Source organism: Notothenia rossii, assembly GCF_949606895.1.
Source record: "Notothenia rossii genome assembly, chromosome: 5".
Classification (NCBI taxonomy): domain Eukaryota; kingdom Metazoa; phylum Chordata; class Actinopteri; order Perciformes; family Nototheniidae; genus Notothenia; species Notothenia rossii.
In genome coordinates, this window is record NC_136903.1 from 47,564,415 (window position 1) to 47,577,236 (window position 12,822).

Below are 12,822 nucleotides of genomic sequence, written 5' to 3' on the forward strand. Positions count from 1 at the left end.
GCTCTATATCTTAGGGCCAATAGGAGACCTCGATGCATTATTTCCCCTCCTCCTCATTAGCATTCTGTGCGACTAGTGCGACTAGTGCACATTTGGGATCCACTAGTGCGACTAGTGAACATTTTAAGCCCGACTAGTTCACTAGTGGAATTTCAATGTATCTCACTAGTTAACTAGTAAAGGGCGAAGGGTTCACTAGTTAACGTGTAGACATTTTGAGCCCCACTAGTTAACTAGTAAGGCCAAAAGACGCGTCAACTAGTTAACTAGTGAACCTTTTGCCTTTACTAGTTAACTAGTGAGTGATTCTGGGTGCGACTAGTTAACTAGTGCAGACAAATGTATGCCACTAGTTAACTAGTTGTGCTTATTTTGTGTAACTCGTTAACATGTCAGAGCTTTTGCAGCGCACTAGTTAACATGTAAGACTTTTAGCGTCACTAGTACGGTCAGAGGGTCACTAGTTCATGAAAAAGCTTACATGTTGATACTTTGGTGCAACTAGTGCTGCTCCTGGCGTCACTAGTAAGGCTTATGTGCTAACTAGTCGGACAAAAGTGCCACTAGTCGCTGAAAAAGACTGACTAGTGTAATGTTTTATTGAACTAGTAAAGCAGAATGCCAAACTAGTTTGACCATATCTCTAACAAGTGGAATCAAAGAGCCAACTAGTGTAGACAGCTGCCGTCTGATATCAAGGATGTGGAATAAATACTCAAATGGCTTGCCATAGTAGCGTGTATACAAGATCATCCTGCTGACTCCCATTCATCGACTCTACAACACTGTCGATTGTTCTTTTTTAACATTCAAACAAAATAAAACAAACAAAAAATAACAATCGACAATAATCTGAATGAGGGAGTTGATTTATTATCATTACAACGTAATTTCCCGATCATTTAAATATGAATATGGTGAAATACATTCTTACAATAAGCGAGAAATTGATTTAACTCCTGTTTGACAATAACTGTGAATTTATTTCCTTTTACTTAAAATTAGAAATCAAATGTGATCATACACCAATAGGGCGGGTCATACTCAGGTGCTAACATGAATCTGAAGGAAATCCTAACATGGGGTTGTCTAAATTATGTGTTTTTTTTTATGGGGAATTCAAATATGAGCTTATTTAACTCGTCTCTAACCTACATCGTTTTGTATTTCTAAATTGGCAATTTTACCCTTTTGAACCTCGATATAAGATAGTAAAAGATATAAGGGAAATAATTTATATTGACAAAGCCAAATCCTTTTTAAATATGTATTAACAGGTGAACTGCATATATATATAACTGGATAAGATTAAAAAAGAGCAATCTTCTGACTTCTTGAACTTTGCCAGGTTGCACAAGTCCTGCTTTGACTCATTCTTGGACATCAGTCTCCTGCTAGTGTCCTGAGCTCTGATCCCTCCTCCATCCCTCTTTTCCTGTGAGAAGTACTGCAGAAGCCTCGGTCACCATTTTAACAACCCCGATTTCTCTTATTCTTTTCCTTCTCTCTCTCTACCCACACTCATTCGTCTTTGATCAGACCCCCGGTATACGCTAGTCAGCGCCCCTAGTTACACCAATCAGCGTGCGATTACCGTACAGCCAATCACAACGCGTGATGTCATTGGTAAGTGACGGACCCCGAGCAGATCTGGTAGCCCGAGCACATATGGTACTGACACCGGCTCGCAGTTTTTGTTGATTTGTGCATATTTCCTGCAAAGGCTACTTTGTACAGACAAAGTTAATAATAATTGTAATATTCCAGTTATAAACGACATGAATCAAAGATGTGTTGCTGTATTTTAGTGGTAAAAAAATGCATTCATCATCATAATTATTCTATATAATTTACACAGTACCTGTAAACCAGAGGAGAACGCTGGCATTTCTCCTCCTACTTGAAAGACTACGGAGGGATAGGGTCTGCAAAATGAGTTTGTGTGTGTGTATATATCAACCTGATCTCACCAGAATGCGTGACTCCACCACGACTCCTTAGCACCGCATTGCGTGGTGGAGTCACGAACTTTGCTACATTTATGTGTCTGCACCACGCAAACAACCACTATGTAAAGTGAATGAGGCTCCTTTGTCATGGTGCAGACACGCATTTCTACAACGTCCAGCAGTGAGCTTTTATTCTATAAAACGTTTTTTAAATCTACTTTATAGCTTGTAGTAACTCACAGGAGGCTTCTTTTATTTTATTTGTAGGCTATTCATAATCATTTTTATTTTTCGTCAGAATGTATCATGGTGCATTAGTTACGAATTTTTCTTCTTAAAAAACAGCGCATTGTGTGTAATACAACTGTGATTTGTATTAAATTAGTTAGTTTTTTAAGGAAGGCCTTCAGCTTTGTCAAATAGATTGTTCCCTTTAGTTAACGTTTTTTAAAAGAACATTATATTCCGATTTGATCATGTCCCCTTTATTGTATTACGGAGAGCAATGTGAGCGTCCATTCCCATTGGATAACGGAGGATTTTACACCCGGAAGTAAGTATTCTCTTTACTGTCGATTGATTTTACAGTGATATCTGCACTACTCATCAACTCAAACACCAGATTATCCTTGTTGATTACACAACATTGATTGGTTTAAATTGTGCATAATGCTTTTGTATTTTTCCCCTTCGATTCAGAGAAACAAATATTTGTTCCGTAGGATGGCCGAAGACACTACACTACCCAGAATCCTCAGCTATCGTTTGGGACTACACCATGTGCTTTGCTTGACAAACCCATGGACTGGACAAACCCCGTGATTTGTCTTCAAGCTCTGTGATTGGAAGTTGGAGTGGCAGTGCGCAAAGTTTACGCCAACCGTCAGACAGCATTTTGAAATGGAATGAAACAGGACTCGAACGTGTCCTACCCCCCCCCTTCCTAGGTCACAGGCTCCTCCAACAGTGCAACACAATAAAACAGATACACAGAAAAGATAGTGCAAGTCAATACAAACAGATTAAATAGTAAAAAGTGAAATAATGCAATAAGAGTCTATACAAGTGATTGGAATATGATATATTAGATCAATCATTTCTAAGTAGCAGCCAGATGAATGTTATGGATGTTGTTTCAAAGTTCAGGTGTTTAATAGTCTTATGGCCTGTGGGATGAAACTGTCCCTGAGTCTGGTGGTTTTAGTCCGGAACTCCGGATGAAAGATAAGATAAGATAAGATAAGATGGTACTTTATTGATCCCAATTTGGGAAATTGTTTTTGTTGCAGCAGCATAAAAGACAAGGCATTTTACAATAAAACAAAACTACAAATAAACAAGAATACAAATAAAAGAAAATAGAAAATATACGTGCTGAAATAGAAAATATACATGCAGATATTATATATGCAAATATATATATATTCAAAAATGTATGATATATGGAATATGAAATATTGAACAGATTATATATGTGTAAAATGTACAGCGAGGTTTTATTCCAAGGGAAACTATGGAACAGAGAGTTCTCTTCCAGCCAGAGGTGATTTATTGTACAGAGTTACAGTGGGCAGGAATGTGTTCCTGTATCGGTCCTTATGACAGCGGAGCTACAGCAGTCTGTTGGAGAAGGAGCTCCATTGACTGTCCAGCTGCAGGTGGAGAGGATGGGTGGGGTTATCCATGATGGACAACAGCCTGTTCAGTGTTCTCCTCTCCTCCACAGCTTCAAAGGGGTCCAGCTTGATGCCGATGACAGACCCAGCTTTCCTGATCAGTTTATTGATCCTGCTGGTGTCACCGGCTCTGATGCAACCCAGATCTCTGTAGATAAATAAAGAACTACGACAGATGTGTAATATTTAATGCAGCCAAACCATTTATTACAATGCATTCATGTGATGACTTTCAAAGAGTAAAGCAAGCACTGCTGAATAAAGTATGATTTTATCTTTTACGAAACGTTTTTTTTCATATGGAATGCAGTTGGAGGTCAACCAATCACAGAGCTTGAGGCAAAGCGGAACAATAGCTGAGGATTCTGGGTAGTGTAGTGTCTTCGGCCATCCTAAACTGAACAAATATTTGTTTCTCCGAATCAAAGGGGAAAATTACAAAAGCATTGTACACAATTTAAACCAATCAATGTTGTGTAATCAACAAGGATAATCTGGTGTTTTTGAGTTGATGAGTAGAGCAGATATCACTGTCAAATCAATCGACAGTAAGGAGAATACTTACTTCCGGGTGTAAAATCCTCCATTATCCAATGGGAATGGGTGCTCACATTGCTCTCCGTAATGCAATAAAGGGGACATGACCAATTCGGAATATAATGTTCTTTTAAAAAACGTTAACTAAAAGGGAACAATCTATTTGACACAGCTGAAGCTCTGGCCTTCCTTAAAAACTAACTAATTTAATAAAAATCACAGTTGTATTACACACAATGCACTGTTTTTTGAGAACAAAAATGTGTAACTAATGTACCATAATACATTCTGAAGAAAAATAAAAATTATTATGAATACAAATAAAATAAAAGAAGCCTCCCGTGAGTTACTACAAGCTATAAAGTAGATTTTAAAAACGTTTTATAGAATAAAAGCTCACTGCGGTACGTTGTAGAAATGCGTGTGTGCACCACGACAAAGGAGCCTCATTCACTTTACATTGGCGTTGTTTGTGTGGTGCAGACACGTAAATGTAGCAAGGTGTTAAGGAGTCGTGGTGGAGTCACGCATTCTGGTGAGATCAGGTTGGTATATATATATATATATGCTCTGAACGTTCCACTTCCTGCCTGCCCGACCTTACGTTACGGCTGCGCCGCGTCAAAAATAGGATTCATCCTAAATTTAGAGGAGCCCTGTGCCGAGGCGCTTCTGAGCCGCAACATGCCGCGTGTGGTGGAATAGCACCCATAGGCGCTTTCACACCGCAGTACTTTTCCCACAAAGGTTCATCGGAACTTAGATCATGAGAACTCTTTAGTTCTCATGAACTAAGTACAGATCGCGTTCACACCGGAATAAGTCCCTGAGGGAGGATTAGGCAAATGAAGCCGCTGACGTCACTTCGTCTTCTTCTGCTTTGGGTTTACTGGCAGGCCGCAAACAAGTTCAAGGCGTATACTGCCGCCCAAAATCCCCGGCCGGAAGTCCCCGGAGTTAGGGACTGGCTTCAGTAGAAGCTGCTGGGTAGTGATGGGCATTTCGAATCCCTTCGGGGACACAAATCTTTTGATTCAGTTCACTTTAAAGATTTGTTCACTGATTCGTTCACCGGTTCGCGAACGACTTCTGGTGATTTGCACGTTCGCGAACGATTCGTCTTTTTACTTAATTCGTTCAGTGAGTCTTCACTACTGCCGAAGTCCGTACAAGAAGTTTGCTGGCGTAAAATGTATGATATTAAAACACATTTTGCACCTCACCTTGTTGCCCCATGAATTATGCTCTGGGAATAGGCTACATATTATTTAAGAAATATAATTGGCCATTGTTAAATCTTATAAATGTGTGCCTGACTATACGATGTATTACAGCAGGCTAGTACGTTATACTTTCAAACCCATGCACGTGCTATTTGGCCTAACTTTAATCCCAAAGCATTGAACTCCATTTTGCCGAGTTCAAAGTGAATAAAAAAATATATCCTCGACATCGGTGACGATTTATTCATATGCTATGTATCCATCTATGTTTGTTTACCTTTAGCTAGCGGCTAAGCTAGTGGGACGCTACGGAGCCCAGCTATCCGCCCTCTGAAGCTTTTAGGGCCGACAGGGGGAGGAGAATACAACGCTGTGTGTATTTATCGCTAAGCTAGCGGCTAAGCTAGCTGGACGCTACGGTTCAGGTATCCATCCTCTGAAGCTTTTAAGGCCGACAGGGGGAGGAGAATGTCCCGCTAACGCTGTGTGTGTGTGTGTTTCACATTAGCGGGACGCTATGGAGCTCAGGTATCCGCCCTCTAAAGCTTTTAGGGCCGACAGGGGGAGGAGAATACAATGCTGTGTGTATTTATCGCTAAGCTAGCTGCTAAGCTAGCTGGACGCTACGGTTCAGGTATCCATCCTCTGAAGCTTTTAGGGCCGACAGGGGGAGGAGAATGTCCCGTTAACGCTGTGTGTGTTTCACATTAGCGGGACGCTATGGAGCTCAGGTATCCGCCCTCTGAAGCTTTTAGGGCCGACAGGGGGAGGAGAATACAACGCTGTGTGTATTTATCGCTAAGCTAGCCGCTAAGCTAGCTGGACGCTACGGTTCAGGTATCCGTCCTCTGAGGCATTTATGGTGGACAGGTTGAGGAGGATGTCCCGCTATGTGTGTATGTGTGTGTGCAGGGGCGGACTGGCCATCTGTAGAATCTGGAGAGCCACAGAACGGCCGGTCGTCAAGGGCCGTTGACGGCCGGCTGGGCCGGCCCTTTAAAAATATTTTTAAAATTGTTTAACGTCATCATTTAAGTTGCGCTGACGGCCGACAGAGGGCGACAGCGGCCGCTAATGCAGTTGTGGTGTTCTTATCTATCAAATATGAAGAAACACACTCCTCAATGTCAGTTTCGGTGATTTATTGACAAGGATGACGACACCCTAAAACAGAATAATGCAGCAAGATAAGCTGACAAAGTATTACATCCATGCAATTCAATCAACACAAATATATACCACGAAACAGAGTATAGTAGTATAATAGTATAATATATATATAGTATAATATATGGTATAATATAATAGTGGAAACAGTCTTACATGAATGAGTGGACGAACGTCTCAACTCGAGGCGGAGTGCATGAACAATGTTTGAACTAAAATGGCCGCTCGGCACTTCCGGGTCAGAGCACGGCATAACCAGGCAGCGACAGCAGTGACACTGCCCTCTAGTGGCCGGCGATAAACTCTTCATCCCCCCCAGACCGGAAAGCTATGGGCCGGAATAGGTTAACGGTCTACATCCCGTATCCAGCTGCCAGACTCGGGCTCGTAACGTGCAGGCGGCCTCCTCAAGCGGCCCGGCCGAGTCGGCTGGGGCAGCGTCGGCGGCGACTGCGGCACCGGGAGCGGTGCACCCAGGAAGGCACCCGTAGGAACAGCGAGGTCAGAGGACGCCCCATCAGCAGGCGTCGGTGGGGAAGCGCCAATAGCCGAGTCGCGGGGCCCGACAGCCGGCCGCTGAGCAATCCCCTGGGGCGTCGCCCAGCCCGGGTGGATAGGTGGGGGCTGATGACCCAGGGCAGCGGGCGGCGGCGACGGCGCAGCCGACTGCTCGCGGGCGCAGGGTGTGGCCGGCGTGTAGGCACGGAGGAACCGCCGGTTGCGCAGTGTCAGACGTCCCGAACCGTCAACCCTGACCCGATACTGGTCGTGGCCCGGCGACTCCACCACGATCCCCGACCTGTCCCATTTGTGGGGGCTCGGGCCTTGCTGGTTCTGGAGGAATACCCTTTCGCCGAGTGCCAATGGGCGGAGCGGTCTCGAGTGAGCCCCCAGAGACTCGGTGGTACGGGACATACGGGTCCGAAGGGCGTCCTCCTTCGCCGCCCATGCCTCGCGCCATAGCAGGCGGATATGCGGGTTCGAGAACTTCTCGAGGCGGTTCACGAAGGAGAGCGAGCCACGAAGTGGGCGGCCGAAGATGATCTGTGCTGGCGAGAGGTCGCAGTCGGGGTCAGGCGTGTTACGCAACTGCAGCATAGCGCGCAGGAAGCGGTCCTGATCAAGGCTGCCCGACGGGCCGGTGTTGGACATCAAGAGGCGCTTAGCAGTCTTAACCGCAACCTCCGCCCTCCCATTCGACTGCGGAAAGCTAACGGAAGACACACGGTGTTCGACGTGCCATAAGCGGAGGAAGTCCTCGGTGTGGCTCGCCTTGAATTCCGGACCACCGTCGCTCGAGAGCTCCTCCGGTACGCCGAAGGTGGCGAAGAACGACCGGAGGTGTTGGACCAGGCCAGCTGAGCCCGCCAGGGCAGTACCCGCCGTAGAGCTCAGGACCTCTACCCAGCCCGAGAGCCGATCCCCGACAACTAGGTAGTGACGGCCCCCATAGTCGAAGAAGTCAGCAAACACCGCCTCGAATGGCGTGGACGGGGGTGGGGACGGCCGGGGGGGTGTAGCCGCCTGTGACGGAGCATTGCGGTTGCAGTCTGCACACCCGTCCCTGGTGGCCTGAATGTCCCCGGACATCCCGGGCCAGTAAACTATGGCTCGGGCATGCTGCCCCATAGCTGAGGTCCCCTGGTGAGCGGCATGAAGATGCCGAAGGACCCTCCCACGGAGGGATGGGGGAACCACGACGCGGTCCCGATAGAGCAGGACGCCGTCCTGGGCGTAGACGGACTCACAGACCGATGACAGACTCGCCAGGGCAGGGTCGTTAACGTCAATCCCACCCTCTTGCTCGATGAGTTGGAGGAGGTGGCCGAGGCATCCATCAGCCGCTGTTTCCCGTGCGAGGAGGGGCCAAGAGACAGCTCCGAGCTCCCGTGCGTCGTCGCGGATGGAGGCCATGAGTGCTGACTCCATGGCGTCAGGCCCGCTCGGCAGCCCCAATGAGAGGCCGTTCGCTGAACCCGAGGGGGAAGGATGCCTCGACGTGGCATCAGCGGCATAGTTGCTCTTGCCAGGCAGATGCACAATGTCGAAGCGCCATGGGAGGGTGCGCTGCTTCAGTCTAAACAGACGCGAGTTTGTGATCTCATCCAGCGTACGGTCGCCAAAGATTTTCACCAACGGCTTATGGTCGGTGACCACGACGAGGTTGTCGGACCCCTGCGTGAAGTACCGCGTCTGTTCCAGGCCCCATGCCACAGCTAGGGCCTCTCCCTCGACGGCTGCATAGCGCTGCTCCGCAGGGGACAGGAAACGCGAGCCCGCGAGGGTGACCCTCCACCCTCCTGGACAGCAGTCCGGTATGCCCGAGGCACAGTGACAATGTTGCTGGAGCAGGAAGTAGCCAATGCCACGCATGGACCAGTCAGGGCGGAGGCAGGTCCGCTTCTGCATGTCGTAGATCTCCACGCCCTCGCGGATGGCCTCCATTATGGCTTGCTTGGACGTCTGGAAGGCCTCCTCCAGAACGGGGGACCATAGGAACGCACAGCGTGGGCTGAGGAACGGCTTAAATGGAGCCATCGTGTCACGCAACTGGGCGTAGTTAGCCACCTGGTTGACAAGGCCGAACCAACTCCTGATGTCCGTCGTGGAGCCTGGGGTGGGGAAGTCCCGGATGGCGTCCAAGTATTTTGGGAGCGGTTCGATGGTAGATTCCGACACCCTGAAGCCAGCGAAGTCGACGCACCTCTCCGCGAACTGAAGCTTGTCCGGATTCAGCACGATCCCCGATCGGCCGACACGCGTCAGGAAGTCGATGGTCCTCCACCAGTGTTGCTCCAGGTCGGTGTCATAGTGGATGGTGTCATCCACACAACGTTCCTTGCGTTCATAGTCCGAGAGGACGGCGTCAAACCGACGGTTGTAGCCATCCCCTGACGACAGGAAACCCTGTGGTGCCCTGGTGTAGCGCCAACGGCCGAAGGGCGTGATGAAGGTAGTGAGGTGGCGATCCGACTCACCCAGGGGAACACTGTGGTAGCCGTTCCAGGCGTCCGTGACGGTCTTCCAGGTGCCCTTCGGGACGCGGCGTGCGAGGTGGAACGGGGACTCAGTGGCGAAGGTCTCACGTTGGCAGAACTTGTTGAGGGGGGAGAGGTCCACGGTCCTGCGGGGGGAACCGTCGTGCTTCCGAGTGACTACCATACGATGGCACCACGTCACCGGCTCGCCGTACGGCACGCGTTCAATGACCCCAAGGGCTTCGTCCCGCAGGAGGTCATCGTGAACCCTCCGCTGCCAGTGTAGAGGCACCGTAGCCGCGGTGTGGCATGCCTTAGGCGTAGCTGCGGGGTCCACGTGCATCTCGATAGGCGGCCCCTCCATGCATGGTAGTGCCCGATGGGGGCAAGTATTGAATGTCGACGAGGCATATCTCCCGAGTAGCCAACCTTTCATCCGGTTATTGTTCTCTGGCGTACAAGGGAACGGCAGTGCTGCGGGGCGCGCCGGGGGGACCGTGCGCTGAGGACATGAGCATTGGGCGTCCCCGGGGTCACTTGGCCCCACGCAGCCGCCGTTGGTTGACCTCGTCGCATTGATGGACAGGGGCTGGACTGGCGTGTCAGCCGTGTCAGGGCTACGCCTGTCCTTGGGCCCCCTTGCAACGTCGTCCGACGGGAAGTTACTGGGCAAGAGGCCGAGGTTGAGCAACGACTCGTAGGAGAGGTACATGGCCCGGACTGAGCTGCTCACATATACCATGGAACGGCAGGATGTAGTACGGCCCCCGCTGCAGGTCGTCGAGAGCCTAGCGAAGAACGCTCCCTCGATGGCTATAGGGGAGCGGTTGGCGGCCAACAGGCTGAGGCTGAGGCTGACGGGTCGCAGGTCGTCCCGCGCGAAACCGCAGGCCAGGAACTCCTCCAGAGACCAAAGGTCCGACTGCGCGCCAGTGTCTGCGACGGCGGATATTCGAGCTCCGTCGGCCGAGCCCCGGTTGCTGGTGCCATCCCTCGGCCCGACTGGCATGTCCATCGAGATGGTGATTAACGCCCGGGGGTGGTCTCTCAGCCTGGCTCGCCTCCATTCGCCCTTGGAGAAGATGTGGTGCTCGAGTATGATAGGTGAAGGCCTGTCGACACAGCCGTGCGACGTAGGGGCGCGGCGTCGGCGAAGGCTCCCGCGACGTCGGCCAGGGCGGGCTCCAGCTTGCACCGACGAGACCTGGGATACCAGCTCCGACCCCATGGCGGCCTGTTGACTGTCGGATGACGGCTGTTGACGCCTCTGTTGTCGGCGGGCCCTGTAGCAGCCGATGCACACCTGGTGAGGCTTAGGGTTCCACCCGCGAGGCCCCTCCGTGAAGACGTTAAAGACGTTCTTACATTCCGGACACGAGGCACGTTTAGCCCCGTCCGCGGGGCTCGGGGCGGGGCTCGCCTGTGGAGTCGTCTTCAAGCGCCGGAATGACGACATGGCTGATAGGGAGGACGACGGGAGAGCGTTACGGGCCATCTCTTTGTTCTCGACGAGTGCAATCACGTCATTAACTGGCTTGACCAGGACGTCAGTTGTCCCTAGCGTCTCGCGGCGTATGTCCGAGTCATAGATGCCATTGAGCAGCACATCGCGGATAATGTGGTCGGTATAGTCCACGTCCTTACCACACTCGCATACCGCATTATATGCGCATGTCTCTGCTTTACCCCGCACTCTAGCAGCGAATGCGCGGAATGTCTCGTCGCGTTCCTGGCGTAACTGAAGTAGTTCGGTGCGCAGGACGCATGTAGCAACTGGGATGACAGCTAGGGAACGCATGACGGTGATCAGGTCTGGCAAGGGTCCGGAAACGGCGTCGGGGACGGCTTTCAACAGGCTGTCTCCAAGTACAGGCCCAGCGCACTGAAACAGCTGGAAGGGGGCCTGTGCGTCCCCTATGCCTGAGCCGGCGCGGAATACATTCCAACGGCGGATGAACACGTTCCATTCCTCTATTGACACGCCCACATCAACTTTGGGCCGATCGAGTCTCGGGCCGTGAGGGGCTGGGGCCTGGGCTGGCGCGGCCATGACAGGCGCTGCGTGCTGGTGGCTACATCCATGAATCGTCAATATAGCAATGACGAGTGCTTCAGACAAGTCATCGGATTTGAACTCGCAGCCGGGGACAGGGCATCCAACAACGACCATGGTGTCGTCATGAAGAAACACACTCCTCAATGTCAGTTTCGGTGATTTATTGACAAGGATGACGACACCCTAAAACAGAATAATGCAGCAAGATAAGCTGACAAAGTATTACATCCATGCAATTCAATCAACACAAATATATACCACGAAACAGAGTATAGTAGTATAATAGTATAATATATATATAGTATAATATATGGTATAATATAATAGTGGAAACAGTCTTACATGAATGAGTGGACGAACGTCTCAACTCGAGGCGGAGTGCATGAACAATGTTTGAACTAAAATGGCCGCTCGGCACTTCCGGGTCAGAGCACGGCATAACCAGGCAGCGACAGCAGTGACACTGCCCTCTAGTGGCCGGCGATAAACTCTTCAAAATAATCACACGAAGAAGAAAAAAGACCGGCCACACGAAGAGAAGGGATTAGACGCCACGACAGACAGGGAGAATGAAAAAACATGGATACAAATCAAAGAAAACGAAAACAAAAAGCTGGGGCCGAGGAGGCAAAAAAAAAAAGGGTGAGGTCACTCGCAGGTGAAGCAAATAAATGTCGCAAATTGACAGACCTTTTTGGCAGCAGCGCTGCTACATGCACTATCAGCAGCAGCTTAGAACAAGTGCGAGATGATGAAGAGAATGATGAGGGTGCAAGTTCAGATATAGAGCCAGCCTCCTGCGTGATGAGGGACAGAGTTGAGCTGCTGGAAGAACCAGCTCAACTGGCACATACAAGTGCAGGGCAAGAGCAAGAGGTGTGTGAGAATTATCCCTTTAACTCTGTGGGGGGGGGGGGGGGGGGGGTGTAACAGAGCTCAGATGAGAGGGCTCTGATTACAGTTGTAATCATCTGTCAAACTGCATGTTTTCTGCCATATTTTGTGAGAGATAAAATGTTTTTCTGCCACAGGAGTTTGACAGAGAATAACTGAAAAAGTACACAGTAAAATAACTTCATAGTAGCCTACTTGTGGTAGAAGTAGAAGAACTATTACTGAGTCCAACAATGAAGTACTTCATTGTATTTGTGGTAGTTGTCTAACTGAGTCCAACTCTGTGTAGATGGAACATCCAGTATTTTGGACCCTCCTCTTGAAAGAAAGGGATAAGATAAA

At 49.5% G+C, this 12,822-nt stretch overlaps 1 protein-coding gene across 1 annotated transcript in view; it reads left to right on the forward strand.

Annotated features, from left to right (window-relative positions):
• Positions 1 to 12,822, forward strand: part of LOC307039451 (receptor-type tyrosine-protein phosphatase gamma-like) — a 1,005,384-nt gene that overhangs the window by 965,012 nt on the left and 27,550 nt on the right. The window lies entirely within an intron of this gene.